This window comes from Heptranchias perlo, chromosome 15, assembly GCF_035084215.1.
Source record: "Heptranchias perlo isolate sHepPer1 chromosome 15, sHepPer1.hap1, whole genome shotgun sequence".
NCBI lineage: Eukaryota > Metazoa > Chordata > Chondrichthyes > Hexanchiformes > Hexanchidae > Heptranchias > Heptranchias perlo.
This window is the reverse complement of record NC_090339.1, coordinates 3404752-3425385: the sequence shown is the minus strand read 5'-3', so window position 1 is coordinate 3425385 and position 20634 is coordinate 3404752. Positions and strand designations below refer to the sequence as shown.

At 43.7% G+C, this 20634-nt stretch overlaps 1 protein-coding gene and 1 pseudogene across 1 annotated transcript in view; one reads left to right on the top strand and one right to left on the bottom strand.

Moving 5' to 3' along the window:
* LOC137332839 (interferon-inducible GTPase 5-like) overlaps nt 1-20634 on the bottom strand; it is a 380546-nt gene that overhangs the window by 101988 nt on the left and 257924 nt on the right. The gene's annotated exons all lie outside the window — the stretch shown is intronic.
* On the top strand, nt 12484-13668 carry LOC137332669 (interferon-inducible GTPase 5-like; annotated as a pseudogene).

Genomic DNA, 20634 nt, shown 5'->3' with positions numbered 1-20634 from the left:
CACAATCACTGAGTCATTGAATAATGTGGAGATGCCGGTGATGGACTGGGGTTGACAATTGTAAACAATTTTACAACACCAAGTTATAGTCCAGCAATTTTATTTTAAATTCACAAGCTTTCGGAGGCTTCCTCCTTCCTCAGGTGAACGTTTGTTGGAAATATCACTGAATAACACAGACCCTCTGCTGGTTGTGGACTGTAGACTGACTGATGAGTTAAGTGCAGGGAGCACAATACAAACCTCTGGACACAGACCTGTCTGTCAAAATGACCACAGCCAATCATTGACCCTGCCCCTCCTCACAGGTCTCACATACAGCTGTCAATCAAAATCACCAACTCCACACTGACCTGATTCTTTGATCTGAGGCAGAAACCTCGGCCCATCTGTTTCAAGACTCTGTGAATCCACGTCAGAACAATACATTGGACCAGTCATAGCCATTCAAATAATGTTTTAATCATAGACTCATCAAATCTTACAGCACAGAAGGAGGCCATTCGGCCTGCAGTACTGTGCCGGCTCTTTGAAAGAGCTGTCTGGTTTAGTCCCACAACCCAGCTTTTCCCCCATAACCCTGCAAATTAGTCCACTTCAAATACATGTCCAATTGCCTTTTCCATAATAATCTCCCCTTAGTTTGACCGAAGCCAAGGACCTGATTTTCCTCCGTGTCAGGGTCACACTGGAATTGTGCCAGGATTGCACGTCCGCTCACCAATGTGACCCCACCATGACCCTGGCCAATTTTCATGTGTGGAGCTTAACTAACTATTCAGGGTGATTTCCCAATGATATTTACTCCCTCTGTTGGGGGGCTGCCTCTGGGAATGAGAGAAATCCAGTGTTGCTGCAGCAGCTTAAAGAGGTCAGGGCATCCATTGCGTTTGAGCAGCAACTTAGAAAGTTACAATAATGTTTGAGGCTGGTTCTTCGTGGTGCAGAGGCCCTAAATTTCTGACTCCTCACTTGAGGTGTTTTTGGTAGAAATAAGGCAAAGGAGGTAAAACATTTTGAGATTGAGGTAAGGAGTCACATAAAATGCATGGTCCAGTCTCAGTGCAAGAACGTGGCCTTGGTAGTGAGTGCATCCCCTGTCCAGCAACTCCCAGTCAGAAACTCAATGCCGGAAGAAATTTGATAACCTGATGAGGGTAGCCAAGGTGAGAGAGACAAGGCACGACGTAAACTGAACCAAACTTAAAAGCATGACCCAGATTTTTCTGGAGTGGGGCATCTCACAGTGACCCCCGTTAGTTCGACTTGTTAAAATGTTTTGCGCACAAAGTTTCTGGAAGTGTGAGCTGATAATGACACGGCGAGGGAAACAGGGCATCTGGGACCTTGGTAAACAACGGAACAAACAATGTATCTCCTTAATCAATGAGATTTAAGGATTGAGAAATAAACAGAGGAAGGACTGAGAAGGAGGGTGAATTAAAGTGACTGAATTCAATGTCAAATCAGGTGCAGAAAGAGAAATAAAGAGAGGGAAAGAAAGATTGGATTAAGAGAGAAGAAAAAAGAGACAGAAAGGAAAAGTAAGAAAAAATTACAACATTTTAAATTTGACATTTTTAAAATCTCCTAAAACAATTCTCAACCTGGAGGAATGAGGCTCCACTCATAATTATATACTTTCTGGGCAAGAGAGATTGATTAACAATTATGTCGTTGAAAGGGTACTTACGCTGTTATTTACTAGACTTCACTTTCTGTGGCGAGTTTCCATAGGAACACAGGAACAGGAGTAGGCCATTCATCCCCTTGAGCCTGTTCCATCATTCAATTAGATCATGGCTGATTTGTATCTTAACTCTATCCACCCACCTTGGTTCCATAACCCTTAATACCCTTGCCGAACAAAAATCTATCAATCTCAGTTTTGAAATTTTCTATTGACCTCGTCAGAGAGAAAAAAAAGAGACTTGCTATTTCGGGGTGAGAATTCCAGATTTCCACTACCCTTTGTGTGAAGAAGTGCTTTCTGACATCACCCTTGAACTGCCTAACTCTAATTTTAAGGTTATGCCCCCTTGTTCTGGACTCCCCATTAATCTTCGATACTCAAGGGAATACAAGCCTAGTCTATGCAACATGTCCTCATAGTTTTACTCTTTTAGCCCTAAATGGGGTCCAAGCACAACTCTATATATCTGTAACATAACTTCCACCCTTTTGTATTCCAGCCCCCTCGAGATAAAGGCCAACATTCCATTACCCTTTTTAGTTATTTTTTGCACCTGTCCACTAGGTTTTAGTGATTTCTGTACTCGGACCCCATGCTCCCCAATTTGCGGACAACACCAAATTGGGAGGTATAGTTAATATAGAGGAAGAATGCAACTAAATACATGAAGACATTAATAAACTTGCAGAATGGGCGTGTAATTGGTAAATGAATTTCACTAGAGATAAGTGTTAGGTGGTGCATTTTGGTAGGAAGAACAAGGAGGCCACATACTGCTTGGATAATAAAGAGTCTAAATGGGATAAAGGAGCAAAGAGATCTAGGGGTACAGATACACAAATCACTAAAAGTAGCGATGCAGGTCAATAAGGCCATAATAAAAAGCAAACCAATCATTGGGGTTCATATCTAGAGGGATAGAATTGAAAAACAGAGAAGCTATGTTAAACTTGTATAGAACCTTGGTTAGACCACATTTGGAGTACTGTGCACATTTCTGGTCTTCATATTATAAAAAGTGTATCGAGGCACTGGAGAAGGTGCAAAAAAGATTCACAAGGATGATGCCAGAACTGAGAGGATAGACTTATCAAGAAAGGCTGAACAGGCTGGGGCTCTTTTCTCCAGGAAAGAGAAGGCTGTGGGTGACCTAATAGAGGTCTTTAAGATGATGAAAGGGTTTGATATCATAGGGTAGATGTAGAGAAAATGTTTCCGCTTGTGGAGAGTCCAAAACTAGAGGTCATAAATATGAGATAGTCACTAATAAATCCAATCGGGAATTCAGGAGAAACTTCTTTACCAAAAGCCTGGTAAGAATGTAGTTGAGGCGAATAGCATAGATGCAATTAAGGGGAAACTAGACAAGCACATGAGGGAGAAAGGAATAGAAGGACGTCCTGATAGGTGACGAGTGATGTGAGGAGGCTCGTGTGGAACATGAACTACTGTCTACAGTCTACTGTGCTGTAGTCTCTACGTGACCATGTAACTCTATGTAAATTTCTCTGCTCCTTTACAGTTCCCAGCTTCTCGCCATTTAGAAAATACTCTGATCTATCTTTCTTGGGTCCAAAGTGGATGACCTCACATTTCCCCACATTGAACTCCATCTTCCACTGTTTTGCCTACTCACTTAGTCTATCAATGTCCCTCTGCTACTTTCTGTTCCCATATACACTATTTACTGTGCCACCTATCATAGTATGATAGCAGGTACAGCATAGGAGGAGGCCGTTCGGTCCATCGTGCCAATGCCAGCTCTTTGAAAGAGCTACCCAATTAGTCTCATTCCTCTGCTATTTCTCCGTGGCCGTGTAATTCAATTTCCCTTCAAGTATTTATCTAATTCCCTTTTGAAATTTACGACTGAATCTGCTTCCACCACCCTTTCAGGCAGTGTATCCCAGATAATTACAACTCACTGGGTAAAACAATGTTTCCTCATGTCACCTCTGGGTCTTTTTCTGATCTCCATAACTCTGTGCCTTTGGATACCGACCCTTCTGTCATTGGAAACAGTTTCTCCTTATTTACTCTCTCAAAACTGTTCATGATTTTGAACACCTCTATCAAATCACCCCTTAACCTTCTCTGTTCTAAGGAGAACAACCCCAGTTTCTCCAGTCTCTCCACATAACTGAAGTCCGTCATCCCTGGCACCATTCTAGTAAATCTCCTCTGCACCCTCTCTAAGGCCTTCACATCCTTCCTAAAGTGTGGTGCCCAGAATTGAACACAACACTCCAGCTGAGGCCTAACCAGTGTTTTTTAAGGGTTTCGCATAACTTCCTTGCTTTTGTACTCTCTGCCTCTATTAATAATGCCCAGGATCACTTATGCTTTTTTAACAGCATTCTCAACTTTGCCACCTTCAAGGATTTGTGTACATCCACCTCCAGATCTCTCTGTTCCTGCACCTCCTTTAAAATTATACCATTTAATTTATATTGCCTCTCCCCATTTTTCCTACCAAAATGCATCACTTCCTACTTCTCTGTGTTAAATTTCATCTATCACGTGTCTGCCCATTTCACCAGTCTGTCTATGTCCTCCTGAAGTCTGTTACTACCCTCCACATTGTTTGCTATATTTCCGAGTTATGTGTCATCTGCAAACTTTTAAATTATACCCAAAACCAGGTCATTAATATAAATCTAGAAGAGCAGTGGTCCTAATATTGACCCCTGGGGAACACCACTGTGTACTTCCCTCCAGTCTGAAAAACAACTGTTCAACACTACTCTCTGCTTTCTGTCCCTTAGCCAATTTTGTATCCATGCTGCCACTGTCCCTTTAATCCCATGGGCATAATTACAATATCATTATTGGGTAATTAATGTGCAAATGCAGCAACTTCATGAAAATGACAGGGAGGTTAAGCACGAGTTGTCATTTTTGCGACGGTCAAAAGAGATCAGAGAACGGCTTTGTCTGTTTGAATGAAAGACTGATAGAAAGAACCAAAGAGAACCCAGAGATTCATTTAGATGCACAATTTAAATTAACCTTGATGAAGAATGATAGGTTAGTGAGATTGCAAGAATTTCATGCTTCAGTTATGGTTGCAGTGTAATCTAACAGTATAGAGATTGGAGGGCAGCAAATGTAGCCCCACTATTTCAGAAAGGAGGGAGAGAGAAAACAGGGAACTGCAGGCCTGTTAGCCTGACATCAGTAGTCGGGAAAATGATAGAATCCGTTCTAAAGGAAGTGATAACAGGACACTTAGAAAATAATAATAGGATTTGGCACAGTCAGCATGGATTTATGAAAGGGAAATCATGTTCAACAAATCTATTGGCGTTCTTTGAGGATGTAACGAGTAGAATAGATAAGGGGGAACCAGTGGATGTGGTGTATTTGGATTTTCGGAAGGCTTTCAATAAGGTCCCAAACAGGAGGTTGGTGAACAAAGTTAGAGCACATGGAATTGGGGGTAATATACTGGCATGGATTGAGAATTAGTTAACAGACAGAAAACAGAGTGTAGGAGTAAACGGGTCTTTTTCACACTGTGACCAGTGGGGTACCACAAGGATCGGTGCTTGGGCCCCAGCTGTTCACAATCTATATCAATGATTTGGATGAGGGGAACAAATGTAATATTTCCAAGTTTGCTGATGACAAAAAACTAGGTGGGAATGTGAGTTGTGAGGAGGATGCAAAGAGGCTTCAAGGGGATTTAGTGAGTGGGCAAGAATATCACAGATGGAATATGATGTGGAAAAATGTGAAGTTATCCACTTTGGTAGGAAAAACAGAAATGCAGAGTATTTTTTAAATGGTGAGAGATTGGGAAATGTTGATGTTCAAAGGGACCTGGGTGTCCTTGTACATGAGTCACTGAAAGCTAAAATGCAGGTGTAGCAAGCAATTCGGAAGGCAAGTGGTATGTTGGTCTTACAAGAGGATTTGAATACAGGAGTAAAGATGTCTTACTGCAATTATATAGGGCCTTGGTGAGACCACACCTGAAGTATTATGTACAATTTTGGTCTCCTTACCTAAGAAAGGATATACTTGCCATAGAAGGAGTGCAACGAAGGTTCACCAGACTGATTCCTGGGATGGCGGGATTGTCGTATGAGGAGAGATTGAGTAGACTAGGCCTGTATTCTCTCGAGTATAGAAGAATGAGAGGTGATCTCATTGGAACACACAAAATTCTTACAGGGCTCGACAGACTAGATGCAGGGAGGATGTTTCCCCTGGCTGGGGAGTCTAGAACCAGGGGTCACAGTCTCAGGATAAGAGGTAGGCCATTTAGGACTGAGATGAGGAGAAATTTCTTCATTCAGAGGGTGGTGAATCTTTGGAATTCTTTACCCCAGAGGGCTCAGTCATTGAGTACGTTCAAAACAGAGATCGATAGATTTCTAGATATTAATGGCATCAAAGGATATGGGGATAGTGCAGGAAAATGGCATTGAGGTAGAAGGTCAGCCATGATCTTGTTAAATGGTGGAGCAGGCTCGAGGGGCTGGTCGGCCTACTCCTGCTCCGATTCTTTATGTTCTTATGTTCTTATAGAGCCAATTGTAGACAATTAAACAGTATAGAGTCAATTGCAGACAATTAAATAGTATAGAGCCAATTGTAGACAATTAAATAGTATAGAATCAATTGTAGACAATAAAATAGTATCGAATCAATTGTGGACAATTAAATAGTATAGAGTCAATTGCAGTATAATCCAATAGTACAGAGACAATTGCAGTGAACATTGGAACCAAGTTGAACCCAGTCAAGGTGACTATAATTCAGAATTTACATGTTTTGCTATGTTTAATAACTGGTGTCATCACAATCTGAAGCCCAGGACTCAGTGAGTGTGCTGCACAGGGTCTGAGATGGGACACAGAGCAGAAATAGGGTACAAGATGTCATGAGAACATAAGAACATAAGAAATAGGCGCAGGAGTAGGCCATAAGGCCCCTCGAGCCTGCTCCACCATTCAATAAGATCATGACTGATCTTCGACCTCAACTCCACTTTTCCTCCCGATCTCCATTTCCCTTGATTCCCTTAGAGTCCAAAAATCTATTGATCTCAGCCTTGAATATACTCAACGACTGAGCATTCACAGTCCTCTGGGGTAGAGAATTCCAAATATTCACAACTCCTCTGAGTGAAGAAATTCCTCATCTCATTCCTAAATTAACGACCCCTTATCCTGAGACTATACCCCTTAGTTCTAGACTCTTCAGCTGGGGGAAATGGCCACTCAGCATCTACCCTGTCAAGCCCTCTCAGAATCTTTTACGTTTCAATGAGATCACCTCTCATTCTTCTGAACTCCAGAGACTATAGGCCCATTCAACTCAATCTCTCTCATAGAACAACCCTCGCATCCCAGGAATAAATCAAATGAACCTTCATTGCACCACCTCTAAGGCAACTATATCCTTCCTTCGATAAGGAGACCAAAACTGTACACAGTACTCCAGGTGTGGTCTCACCAAAGTCCTGTACAATTGCAGCAAGACTTCCTTACTCTTGTACTCCAACCTCCTTGCAATAAAGGCCAACATACTCTTTTCCTTCCTAATTGCTTGCTGTAACTGCATGTTAACATTTTGTGTTTTGTGAACAAGAACACCCAAATCTCTCTGAACACCAACATTCAATGGTTTCTCACCATTTAAAAACTATTCCATTTTTCTTTTCTATAGTGAATAACCTCACATTTCCCCACATCATACTCCACCTGCCACCTTCTTGCCCAGTCACTTAACCTGTCTATATCCCTTTGCAGACTCTTTGTGTCCTCCTCACAGCTTACTTTCCCACCTAGCTTTATATCATCAGCAAACTTGGATACATTACACTTGGTCCCTTCATCTAAATCATTAATATAGATTGTAAATAGCTGAGGCCCAAGCACTGATCCTTGCAGCACCCCACTAGTTACAGCCTGCCAGCCTGAAAATGACCCGTTCATTCCTACTCTCTGTTTTCTGTCTGTTAACCGATCCTCTATCCATGTCAATTTATTACCCCCAACCCCATGAGCCCTTATCTTGTGTAACAACCTTTTGTCTGTCACCTTATTGAATGCCTTTTGAAAATCCAAGTATACCACATCCACTGGTTCCCCTTTATCGATCCTGCTAGTTACATCGTCAGGGAGTGAGGTAAGAAAATCAAAAGTGGCCTCAGCACAAGGGAAGGAGCTGATTGGTTGGCAGCTGGTGAGTATTTCTTTTTCTGGTGAGTGCTTTTTTTAAGGCGTGGTTTATTTTCAGTTAAGTTTATTTAATGATCTAATAAATCGAGGCATGGCAGGGCACCTTAGTCCCGTGGAATGCACATCCTGTGCCATGTGGGAACTCCAGGACGCTTCCCATGTCCTGAACGGCCACAGGTGCAGGAAGTGTCATCAGTTGGAGGAGCTCGAGCTCCAGGTTTCGGACCTTGAGCAGCAGCTGGCGTCACCGCAGTGTATCCGCGAGGCTGAGAGTTTCATGGATAGCACGTTTCAGGAGGTGATCACTCCACAGCTTAGGAGTGTTCAGGCAGAGAGGGATTGGGTGATCATCAGACAGATAAGGAGGACCAGGCAGGTAGTGCAGGAATCTCCTGAGTGCATCTCACTCTCTAACCACGAGTGAGGGAGAGCATTCCACTGCGGTGTGCAGCCAGAGCCAAGACCATAGTACCATGGGTGGCTGTACAGGGAGGGAGGAGAAGGTCAGGAGAGCAATAGTGATAGAGAATTCTATAGTTAATGGAGCAGACAGGCGTTTCTGTGGCCGCAGACTTGATTCCAGGATGGTATGTTGTCTCCCTGGTGCCAGGATCAAGGATGTCACTGAGCGACTGCAGAACATTCTGGAGGGGGGGTTGAACAGCCAGAGGTCGTGGTCCATATCGGAACCAACGACATAGGTAGAAAGAGGGATGTGGTCCTGCAGGCAGATTTTAAGGAGTTAGGAAAGAGATTAACAAGCAGGACCTCAAAGGTAGTAATCTCCGGATTACTCCCGATGCCATGCACTAGCGAGTATAGAAATAGGAGGATAGAGCAGATGAATGTGTGGCTGAAGAGATGGTGCAGGGGGAGGGCTTTAGATTCCTGGGGCATTAGGACCAGTTCTGGGACCTTTGCAGGCTGGACGGTTTGCACCTCAACGGAGCTGTGACCAATGTCCTTGTGGAGAGGTTCACTAGTGCTGTGGAAAGGGGGGCGGTGGTTAAACTAATTTGGCAGGGGGTTGGGCAACAGGATGTAGCATTGCAAAGGAGAAACAAGGTGCACAAAGGATTGGGAGAGAAAGGAAGCACTCGGATAAAAAATAGTACGGTATTAGGTGGGATCAGACTAAGAGAGAATACAAGAAAGTCTAAGACTGGTTTGCAGTGCTTGTGTGTAAATGCACGAAGCATGGTGAACAAGGTTGGTGAGCTGCAGGCGCAAATAGCCACATGGGAATATGATGTCATGGCGATAACGGAGACATGGCTCAAAAAAGGGCAGGATTGGATACTAAATATTCCTGGATACATGGGGGGTGATTTCCAACCCCAAAAACGGGTGTGTTGGGGGGCGGGTGGGAGTTGAAAATAGTTTTTTTGGGTTGCAACTGCAAAGTTTTTGGATTCGGCATTCCGAGTGGGATGCCTGTACTTTTCCACGTCGAAGTTAAACCCGGAAATAAAGCCGGGTTGGATTCGCGACCCAAAAAACAACTATTTTCAACTCCCACCCACCCCCCCAACCCACCTGTTTTTGGGGTTTAAAATCACCCCCAAGGTGTTCAGGAAAAACAGGGAAGGAAAGAAAGTGGGGGGTGGTGTCAGTATTGATTAAGGAGAATATTTCAGTGCTGGAGAGAGATGATGTCCTGGAGGGGTCAAGGACAGAATCTATTTGGTTGGAGTTAAGAAATAATAGAGGTGCCATTACACTACTGGGTGTATTCTATAGGCCATCAACTAGTGGGAAGGATATAGAGGAGCAAATTTGCAGGGAAATTACAGAGAGGTGCAAAAGCCATAGAGTAGTGAGAACGGGAGACTTCAACAATCCTAATATAGGCTGGGATAGTCATAGTGAAAAGGGCAAAGAGGGAGAAGGATTTTTAAAATGTGTTCAGGTGAACTTTCTTGACCAGTACGTTTCCCATCCACGAGGAAGGAGGCATTGCTCGACTTGGTTCTGGGAAATGAGGCAGGCCAAGTGGAGGAAGTGTCAGTGGGGGAGCATTTAGGGAACAGCGATCATAGGATCATAAGGTTTAGAGTAGCTATGGAAAAGGACACGGACCATTCTAAAGTAAAAATACTCAATTGGAAGAGAGCCAATTTCAGTGGAATCAGAACAGATCTGGCCCGGGTAAATTGGAATCAAAGATTGGCAGACAAAACTGTAATTGAACAATGGGTGGCCTTTAAAGAGGAGATGGTTCAGGTACAGTCCAGGTACATTCCCACGAGGGAGAAAGTAAGGGCAACTAAAGCCAGAGCTCCCTGGATGACGAAAGAGGTAGAGAATAAGATGAAGCAGAAAAAGGGGCGTATGGCAGATGTCACGTTGATACCACAAGTGAGAACCAGACTGAATATAGAAAGTTCAGAGGGGAAGTGAAAAATGAAATAAGAGGGGCAAAGAGAGAGTATGAGAATAGACTGGCAGCCAACATAAAAGGGAATCCAAAAGTCTTCTATCAGAATGTAAACAGTAAACGGGTGGTAAGAGGAGGGGTGGGGCCGATTCGGGACCATAAAGGAAATCTACTCATGGAGACAGAGGGAATGGCCGAGGAACTAAATGAGTACTTTGCATCTGTCTTTACCTATGTACCTTTATCTATGTTTACGAACGAAGAAGGTGGAGCCAGAGTCTCAGTAAAGGAAGATGTAGTTGAGACTTAGCTGCACTTAATGGGATGCACCCTCGGTTGCTGAGGGAAGTAAGGATGGAAATTGCAGAGGTATTGGCCATAATCTTCCAAACTTCCTTAGGTACAGAGTGGTGCCAGAGGACTGGAAAATTGCAAATGTTACACCCTTGTTCAAAAAAGGATGCAAGGATAAACCCAGCAATTATAGGCCAGTCGGTTCAACCTTGGGTGGTGGGGAAACTTTTAGAAACGATAATCCGGGACAGAATTAACAGTCACTTGGACAAGTGTGGATTGATCAGGGAAAGCCGGCACGGATTTGTTAAAGGCAAATCATGTTTAACTAACCTGATAGAGTTTTTTGATGAGGTAACAGAGAGGGTCGACGAGGGTTGATGTGGTGCATATGGACTTTCAAAAGGCAATTGCTAAAGTGATGCCTGGTAGGCTTGCCATCAAGATTGCGACCTATGGAATAAAGGGGGCAGTAGCAACATGGATACAGAATTGGCTAAGTGACAGGAAACAGAGAGTAGTGGTGAACCGTTGTTTTTCGGACTGGAGGGAGGTGTACAATGGTGTTCCCCAGGGGTTGGTGCTGGGACCACTGCTTTTCTTGATATGTACTAATGACTTGGACTTGGGTGTACAGGGCACAATTTCAAAATTTGCAGATGACACAAAACTTGGAAGAGTCGCAACCAGTGAGCAGGATAGTGATAGACTTCAAGAGGATATAGGCAGGCTGGTGGCATTGGCGGACACATGGCAGATGAAATTTAACGCAGAAAAATGCGAAGTGATGCATTTCAGTCGGAAAAACGAGGAGAGGCAATATAAACTAGAGGGCACAATTCTAAAAGGGATACAGGAACAGAGAATTCTGGGGGTATTTGTACACAAATCATTGAAAGTGGCAGGGCAGGTTGAGAAAGCAGTTAAAAAAGCATATGGAATCCTGGGATTTATAAATAGAGGCATAGAGTACAAAAGTAAGGAAGTCATGATGAATCTTTATAAAACAATTGGTTCTGGAGTATTGTGTCCAGTTCTGGGCGCTGCACTTTAGGAAAGATGTGAAGGCCTTAGAGAGGGTGCAGAAGAGATTTACTGGAATGATACCATGGATGGGGAACTTTAGTTGCGTGGATAGACTGGAGAAGCTGGGGTTGATCTCCTTGGAACAGAGACGGTGGCGAGGAGATTTGATAGAAGTGTTCAAGATCATGAAGGGTCAAGACAAAATAGATCGAGAGAAACTGTTCCCATTGGCGGAAGGTCAAGCTCAGAAGGCATAGATTTAATGTGATTGGCAAAAGAACCAAAGGTAATATGAGGAAAAACCTTTTTACACAGAGAGTGGTTAGGATCTGCCTGAGAGGCTGGTGGAGGCAAATTCAATCATGGCCTTCAAAAGGGAACTGGATAAGTAGTTGAAGGGAAAAAGTTTACAGGGCAACGGGGATAGGGCGGGGGAGTGGGATTAACTGGATTGCTCTTGCAGAGAGCCGGCACGGACTCGATGGACCAAATGGTCTCCTTCCGTGCTGTAACCTTTCTATGATTCTATACTGTAAAGGCAGATACAATTATGAGCAATGATTTCAGTTGGTGTAATTATCCAATGCTGAGTTGGGTTTTGTCACGACTGGCCTTTAACAAGTACTTAACACTCTTAACACTCTTGAAACTCCTTTTTTTGGTGGTCTAACATTAGTCAGCAGTTTAACGTGGGAGCAAGAGTGAGTAGCAGTAAAAATGGAAGTTCAACCATGTTTTCTGCCAGCCTTGTTCAATTATTTACTCAATTTACTTTGTTGTTAAACTTTGCCCACATTCAGTAACATGGGACCAGATCACATCCTCCGAAAGAGCTGAAACTTCTCAATCATTCCTGAACTCATGTGTAACATTTGTGTATTGATGCTATTTTCAGAGATCAAATGGCCCAGTCTACACTCTCCAAGTTCTTCACTGCTGAGGAGAGCAGGAACCTGCAATCTGAGTATAGCACTGGTGAATTGGAAGCAGTGATTCTTCAGATAAAGAGTAAGTTAGACAATTTAGACAACATGCAGCTTAACATTGCAGTGGTGGGTGATGCGGGCTCAGGGAAATCCACCTTCATCAACGCTGTGAGAGGTCTTCACAGCGAAGATCAGGGAGCTGCTCCAACTGGGAATGAAGAAACCTGGATGGAGCCAACCAGGTATCCCTATCGAGCTCTGCCTAATCTTCAACTCTGGGATCTTCCAGGAACAAATTCCTTCGGTTTTGAAATCAATAATTGCCTAAAGATGATGAGGTTTGAAAGCTATGACTTTTTCATCATTGTGTCCCAGTCACGATTCAGAGAGAACGATGCAGAGCTTGCCAAAAAGATTCAAGAACAGGACAAAGAGTTCTACTATGTCCGGTCCAAAATAGACAATGATGTCCATGCACTGAAGATGCAAGGTGCCGACTTTAGTGAAGGGCTGAGGACAATCCGCATGGATTGTGTCAGCAATTTCCAAAGTGTTGGAGTTACACCACCAGCCATTTTTCTGATCTCAAGTTTTGACCTGGACAATTATGAATTTCCTAAATTAAAGTCCACTCTCGCCAATGATCTCCTGTGAATAAAATCAACTGCTTTCTCGCTCTCACTCCCAAAGATTATGTTAGAAATTACAGAACCCAAAATGCGAATGTTGAAGAAGAGAGTCTGTCTGTTGGCCGTGCTCGCTGGAGCAGTGGGTGCAGTGCCAGTGCCAGGGTTGTCTTTCATTACTGGCATTGGGTTGACAGTTTCTGGGCTGATATACCTCCAGAAACAGGTGGGACTCAATGACAAGTCTCTGCAAAGCCTGGCCAGCAAAGTTGGTAAACCCACTTCAGTTCTGAAAACTGAAATGAGTCGTCGATTGCCAAGTAAGATCCCACCAGCATTTACCAAGGTACTGTTAGGAATCACCGTCATCACCTGCATGATAGCTGGGATCAAACACAGCTTCAGTCCGGTGACCCTCTCTATCTTTGGGACAGTGTCGTCCTTTGCTATTACCTACAAGTTACTGAAGGATTCACTAAAAGACCATTTGGAAGCTCTGCTGCAGGTGGTGAGGAGTGCACTTAGAATAGATTGACATGATCTCCTGTACGTCACACCTATCAACATTACTCCTCCGTTTGTAGAGACTGTAGTGCTGTTTGATCTCGTATGTTCCACAGATTAACCTGTATTAGGACAGGGACGTCAAACTGATTTTCTACTGAGGGCCTGATCTGATATTTGGCACTTGGTGTGGGCCACATTCAGCAAAAATTATTAAAATAGAAATAAATGAAGATTAACTATATTGATACTTATTTACATTTAGATTTTATTTATTGCTACTGCTGCTCCCAATACCTGGCATCTCTTAGCTTGAACCATTGCATCAACATTTGGAGCAAATGACTGGGCTGAGGCCTGTCCTGGATAAAAACATGAGGACCACCTGTCACTACAGAACTTTGTGCCCCAACCACTAACTCTGGAAGTGAATTCCACAATTCCACAGCCTCACAACTCTCTGTGTAAAGAGTTTTCTCTTGATCATTGTTCTAAATCACTAATGTTTAACCTTGTATCTTTGGTGCCTCGTCTTTGACCTCTTGTTAGCTGATTCTCCCCGTTACTGTCACAACTATGGGTTGTTAATCCTTTAGCAATTACTTCCGCTTGATTCTAACCTGAGTTGTTATAAAATAGTAAGTTTAATAGATTGACTTTCAACAGAGTTGCATTACAGCTGTCTTCAACATTACATTCAACAGTATTATAGTTTAATACAACTGTCTACAGATTACATTAAATGACAAGCAATCAATACGACCTGATCTATCCAAAGAACCCAAGTTGATCAGACTTAGCCTTCGTGGCTGCCTGTGGCAATGGACTTCAGACCAACCCTCTTGAGAGCTCTAACCTTTGGGAGGGAGCATGCCCTATCTTTGTACTATTCAGCTGTGTTGGTCTGCACATAAGCACCTCTGTTCTTATCTCCTGTTTATAAACCATCCTACTGTGCTGACTCTCCAAAAATCACCAAGGATTGTTTCATGTCTTAGTGTTTACATAGCCTTTCACTATTGTCAGGTCTTAGTATGTTTATACTAGATTAGGACACGATGTCTCTTGAATCTTACTGTTTTTCACTATTCTAATGCTTCAGCACTCTTTCAATGACCTCTTGGGTTTCTGTTAGTTATTTTCCTCAGAGAGATGAGGACCTTTGCCCTCCTATGTACAGCCGCCATCTTGCTAATAATCTCGACACGATGCGAACCAATATTTTCTATGCTTGTTTTAAACCATGTTCTTACATCTCCCTCCTCTTGAATCTGAGTGAAACCACTCTGGTTCAATATTCACTTTATCCCCCAACTATCTCCTTGTCTTGCTGAAGATCCTCCTGAGTTTACAGAGCACAACATAAACAAATCTATATTGCTTCCAAGTTTCATTTGGTTAATATTACACATTACACCGACAATGTATCAGGTTATCAAAAAAACTGTGTTCTGCCCTCATCCTGTTTAGTTCCCTGTACTCCATACTTGAGCGAGTCCTTCTACCTGGCTCCTTGTTTACTATTCAACTTGGTGAGGGTTCATTTAAGCAACCTGTACATGATAATTACCAACAACAGTACACAACATTGTAAAATAACGAACAGTTGCACAATAATTCTCATCCACGCGTGTATTGATATATTATTCCCGTTCTCCCACCATGATTTCATTCCGAACCCCTCAATTTCTTCTTCCACATTCTGAATTTCCTGATGGAGCCGATACAGATGTCTGACTGAGATCTCAGTTCATTCTAAGATTTTAAGTGTGAAGGGGAGAATCAGATATCCAGATCGAATCAGCAATTTATCAGTGTTTGAGAACATACCATCATCCACTGTGGTGTTGGTAATATCATGTTTGGCCACTGGTATCAGGAGCTCATGATCTATCCTGGTGACCTGTGTCGGTTCAAAGCAAAAAGAGGAGTGGGTGACAGGGCGGTTGAGGGGTCCACACTCAAAACAGGTCACGGTCATTGTGACACAATAACGTCCCTGCCCGACATAACTATGCTTAGTTTGTCTCAGGTGTCACCGTGTTACAGACATGGTACAATTGGACATGTTTTCCTTATTCCATATGCAAATCCACATGCTGGTTTATTAGTTTCTATGGGACCATATCGACACATCCACATGTCTTTGATCAAGGAGCATCCTGCCATGTCTGGCTCTGTCCATGTTTCACTTGTCCATATGTTGGGAAGGGGTGACACTCCTTATGCATTTGCCCTTGCAATACCATAATTGATCCTACTGACCATTCCTTTACGGCTCGATAGGCCTCAAAGATTGGGAGTATGATAACCATTCCTCCCACACCCTTGGGCTTTTCATCACACCAATGAGATGTCGACTATACCCTGCCCAACCTCCTTAATTCACAGGTGGGATGTGAGGAAGTAATTACTTTCCATTTTGCGAGCTGTTCTCCTGACACAAAGGTGGGGATACGGTTGTTCCCGATATCATCCAGTCCCTGTTGTGTTTGGGACAGAACAAATGCCCCGTAAAAATAGGCAAAAACATAGAAACATAGAAAGATAGAAAATAGGAGCAGGAGTAGGCCATTCGGCCCTTCGAGCCTGCTCCACCATTCAATATGATCATGTCTGATCCTCTATCTTAATACCATATTCCCGATCTCTCCCCATACCCCTTGATGCCTTTTGTGTCTAGAAATCTATCTAGTTCCTTCTTAAATATAATCAGTGACTTGGCCTCCACTGCCTTCTGTGGTAGAGAATTCCACATGTTAACCACCCTCTGAGTAAAGAAATTTCTCCTCATCTCAGTCCTAAATGTCGTCCCTGTATCCTGAGACTGTGACCCCTCGTCCTGGACCCCCAGCCAGGGAAACATGCTCCCTGCATCCAGTCTGTCTCGCCCGGTCAGAATTTTATATATTTCAATGAGATCCCCTGTCATTCTTCTAAACTCGAGTGAATACAGGCCGAGTCAACCCAATCTCTCCTCATACGACTGTCCTGCCACCCAAGAATCAGTCTGGTGAACCTTCGCTGCACTCCCTCTATGGCAAGTATATCCTTTCTTAGGTAAGGAGACCAAAACTGCACACAATACTCCAGGTGTGGTCTCACCAAGGCCCTGTATAACTGCAGTAAGACATCCTTGCTCCTGTACTCAAATCCTCTTGCAATGAAGGCCAACATACCATTTGCCTTCCTAACTGCTTGCTGCATCTGCATGTTTGCTTTCAGTGACTGGTGTACAAGGACACCCAGGTCCCTTTGTACATCAACATTTCCCAATCTATCACCATTTAAATAATACTCTGCCTTTCTGTTTTTTCTTGCGAAGTGGATAACTTCACATTTATCCACATTATACTGCATCTGCCATGTATTTGCCCACTCACTCAACTTGTCTAAATCGCCTTGAAGCCTCTTTGCATCCTCCTCACAACTCACGATCCCACCTAGTTTTGTGTCGTCAGCAAACTTGGAAATATTACATTTGGTTCCCTCATCCAAATCATCAATATATATTGTGAATAGCTGGGGCCTAAGCACTGATCCTTGCGGTACCCCACTAGTCACTGCCTGCCACCCCGAAAAAGAACCAGTTATTCCTACTCTCTGTTTTCTGTCTGTTAACCAATTCTCAATCCATGCCAGTATATTACCCCCAATCCCATGTGCTTTAATTTTGCACACTAACCTCTTATGTGGGACTTTATCAAAGGCCTTCTGAAAATCCCAAATAAACCACATCCAATGGTTCTCCTTTATCTATTCTACCAGTTACATCCACAAAAAACTCCAATAGGTTTGTCAAACATGATTTCCCTTTCATAAATCCATGTTGACTTTGTGTAACCCGTTGATATTTTCTAAGTGTCGTGTTATCACATCTTTTATAATAGACTCTAGCATTTTCCTACGATGTTAGGCTAACCGGTCTGTGGTTCCCTATTGTCTCTCTCTCCTTTTTCAAATAGTGGGTTTACATTTGCCACCCTCCAATCTGCAGGAACTGTTCCATAATCTATAGAATTTTGGAAGATGACAACTAATGCATCCACTATTTCCACGGTTACCTCTTTTCGTACTCTGGGATGCAGATTAACAGGCCCTGGGGATTTATCAGCTTTCAGTCCCATTAATTTCTCCAGCAATTTTTTTTACTAATACTAATTTGCTTTATTTCCTCCTTCCCACTCGTCCCTTGGTTCCCTAGCATTTCTGGAATCCCCTAGAATTTCTCAAAACCGACTGAGGCAGCCATTGAAAAGCCATTAGAAAAGACAGGTCGTCATGGCAACACTGATAAGGGGGGCTTGCTACATTCCATCATGTCTGGAAAACACAGCGAATCATTGCACCTCGTCTCCAGCGAGACAGCCGTCAATCATCAAGACCCAGTCATGATTGAAGCCTGGTAACAGTGGGTGAATTGGCCAAAATGACATTATTCCCAATTCATCAACGCCCAAAGGGCAAAACAATATAAAAAGAAGAGATCAGGACGGAATTGATATTGCAGTGAAATGGGAACTGAACCAAACTGGCCCACAGGAGGGATGAGCAGCAACAAGACTTTTCAAAGCTCCGAAAGACTTGATTCATCTCAATGGGCCTGGGAGGTGGAATCCTTGCTTTTTAAGGTGATGTGTGTGACTGGATTTGCTTGCTGCTTGTTTAAGGGTAGAGTACGGTTCCATGCATTTCTTGACCTTGCTTCATGCTTTTCTGAACCATAACAACATTAAATAATCACTTTTGATGAATGAAACTACCGTGAGTGGGTCTTTCTTTGTCTGCCTATTTGTCCAGGTTTTATGAACCACTGAAAAAGTAGGCAAATTACAGTCTGCTGAATCGGGGACTGACTGGCCCCCTCTTTACTTTCCTTGTTGGTTGCAGTCGAGGGGGTGTCACGTTACAGACATAGTCACCAGAGGCCACCCACTGTGATGGTGCCCTGGGCCGAGCTCGAAGCTCCCGGTCCGTTCTGTTCATAGGCTCAGAGTGTGGCCACCGTCCGTCTGCAGTTTCCAGTATTCTGGTACACATGCTATTTATCTGACCTTTTAGTTCTGCTCCCTTGTATGTATTATCTCTGGGTCCTCCATAGTGGGGAGGAAAGCTGCAAGAGGGGAAAGAGGAGCCCTTCCTTCTCATGGCAATCTGGTATTTTAATCTGTAACCTTCACTGTTCAAATGAAGTCCCTTCTCTTCATGGTTTATTGGGATTACCTCCCCACCCCATCCCCCCGTTCAGAGTGACTGTTGACAACACGGCCGACCTGCATCATCATGACATCGCAATGACTACTGCCATCGCAACACGGCCCCACATCGCGCTATCGAGACTGCACGATTTAGGGTTCGTGGTTATTGGATAGGATTGTGGTCAGTGGTTGGGTCGAGTGGTTAGGGTGAGGGGCTGGGGTTAGGATTATGTGTTAGGATTAGAAACCACTTTTGACAACGCCATTCTCACCAGACGCGGCCTTTCTCATTTCACATTTTTACCTCATGCAGACGAGTCACAAAACAGGCTCATGAATTGTTCATTCAAGGAACCTTATTCTGGCTTGAGCCCAATTTCCTCCCTTCTTTTACATCTGTACATTTCTCACAGAAAAAGACTTCAGGAACATTAGACTTTGGGATTTTGACACAAGAACAGATGGGTCCAGGTGTTATGCTGGTTCCATTAGGTCATCGGGCTGCCTGCAAAGGGGTTCTGACAATAACATATCAACAAATCCCTCCAGTCACCATCTGATTCCACCATGATATCTTCACCCATTACCCACCTTTCACCTTCACTGGAGCTGGTTTCACCACCATGACCGTCCCCCGTACTGAGGCACTCTGATTTCCAAATTATAGTCTCAGTGTAAGTGTTCCCTGGATTTAGTCTCCAATAAATGGGACACTGGGTTGCCCCAGTATGATCAACTATAAATCAAACAATGGTGACCCCTAAAGGGGCAAAACTGATAAGGAACTTAAACATAAGAAGAAAGGAAATTTATAAACTGAATATTAATATTATACCTGGTGTCGACTATACATTCCAGTCCTTGTGCCCACCGGTCATGGGAGGCCTCACATGTATCGGCGAACACCACATGCTTCTTCTCCAGTACCACGGAGGAGAGACAGACAGATAGAGCGACCCCCAATGGGCCCCATCCATCCTGGGCCTGTGGATGGTCACCTTGGCCAGGACCAGGAGCAGACCCAAGAGGAGGTCCTCCCACTCACCTGCTCCCCTCCGCACCAGACGACCAAAGATCAGGAGCGTGGGACTGAATTGCAACCAGAAGTCAAGGAGCAGCCCCTTCAAATAATGGAAGAGGGGCTGCAACCTCTCACACTCCACATATACATGAAAGAGGGACTGAATAGAGGGAAATCACTGGGAGCTGGGAGCTGATTGAATAGTTGGAACTGCTGTTCTCAAAAGGTGTATAAAGTAGAAGATTATCTGCTGAATCACAGAACGCATTGTGAACAGAGTGGATTGTGAACAGAGTGGGAACTTGGGAGTTTGGTGAGAGGGGGAATTAGGTGCAGAGGGGGAAGGACAGTGAACAGAGAGGAGGAGCTCTGAGAGACTGGAAGAAAAAGATAGATTAATCGAGATTAGTACACAGTGAGTAAATTAATAATAACCGAGAATCTAAAGGGAGTTTAGAAAAAACAGGTTTCTAAATATAATGGAGGGGCAGCTGAGACCGATTGCCTGCAATTCCCGCACCATGTGGGAACTTCAGGACTCTTCGTGTGTCCCGGAGGGCCACGTGTGCAGAAAATGCCTCCAGTTGCTCGAGCTCAAGCTGAGGGTTTCTGAGGTTGAGGGGCGGCTGGAGTCACTGCAGAGCATAAGGGAGGTTTCGGTTTCCTGAATGGTCCGTTCCAGGAGATGGTCACCCTGCAGCAACAGAGAGTTCAGGATAGCAAGTGGGTGGCCCTCCGAAAGGGCAGGAAGAGGCAGACAGTGCGGGAATCTTCTGGG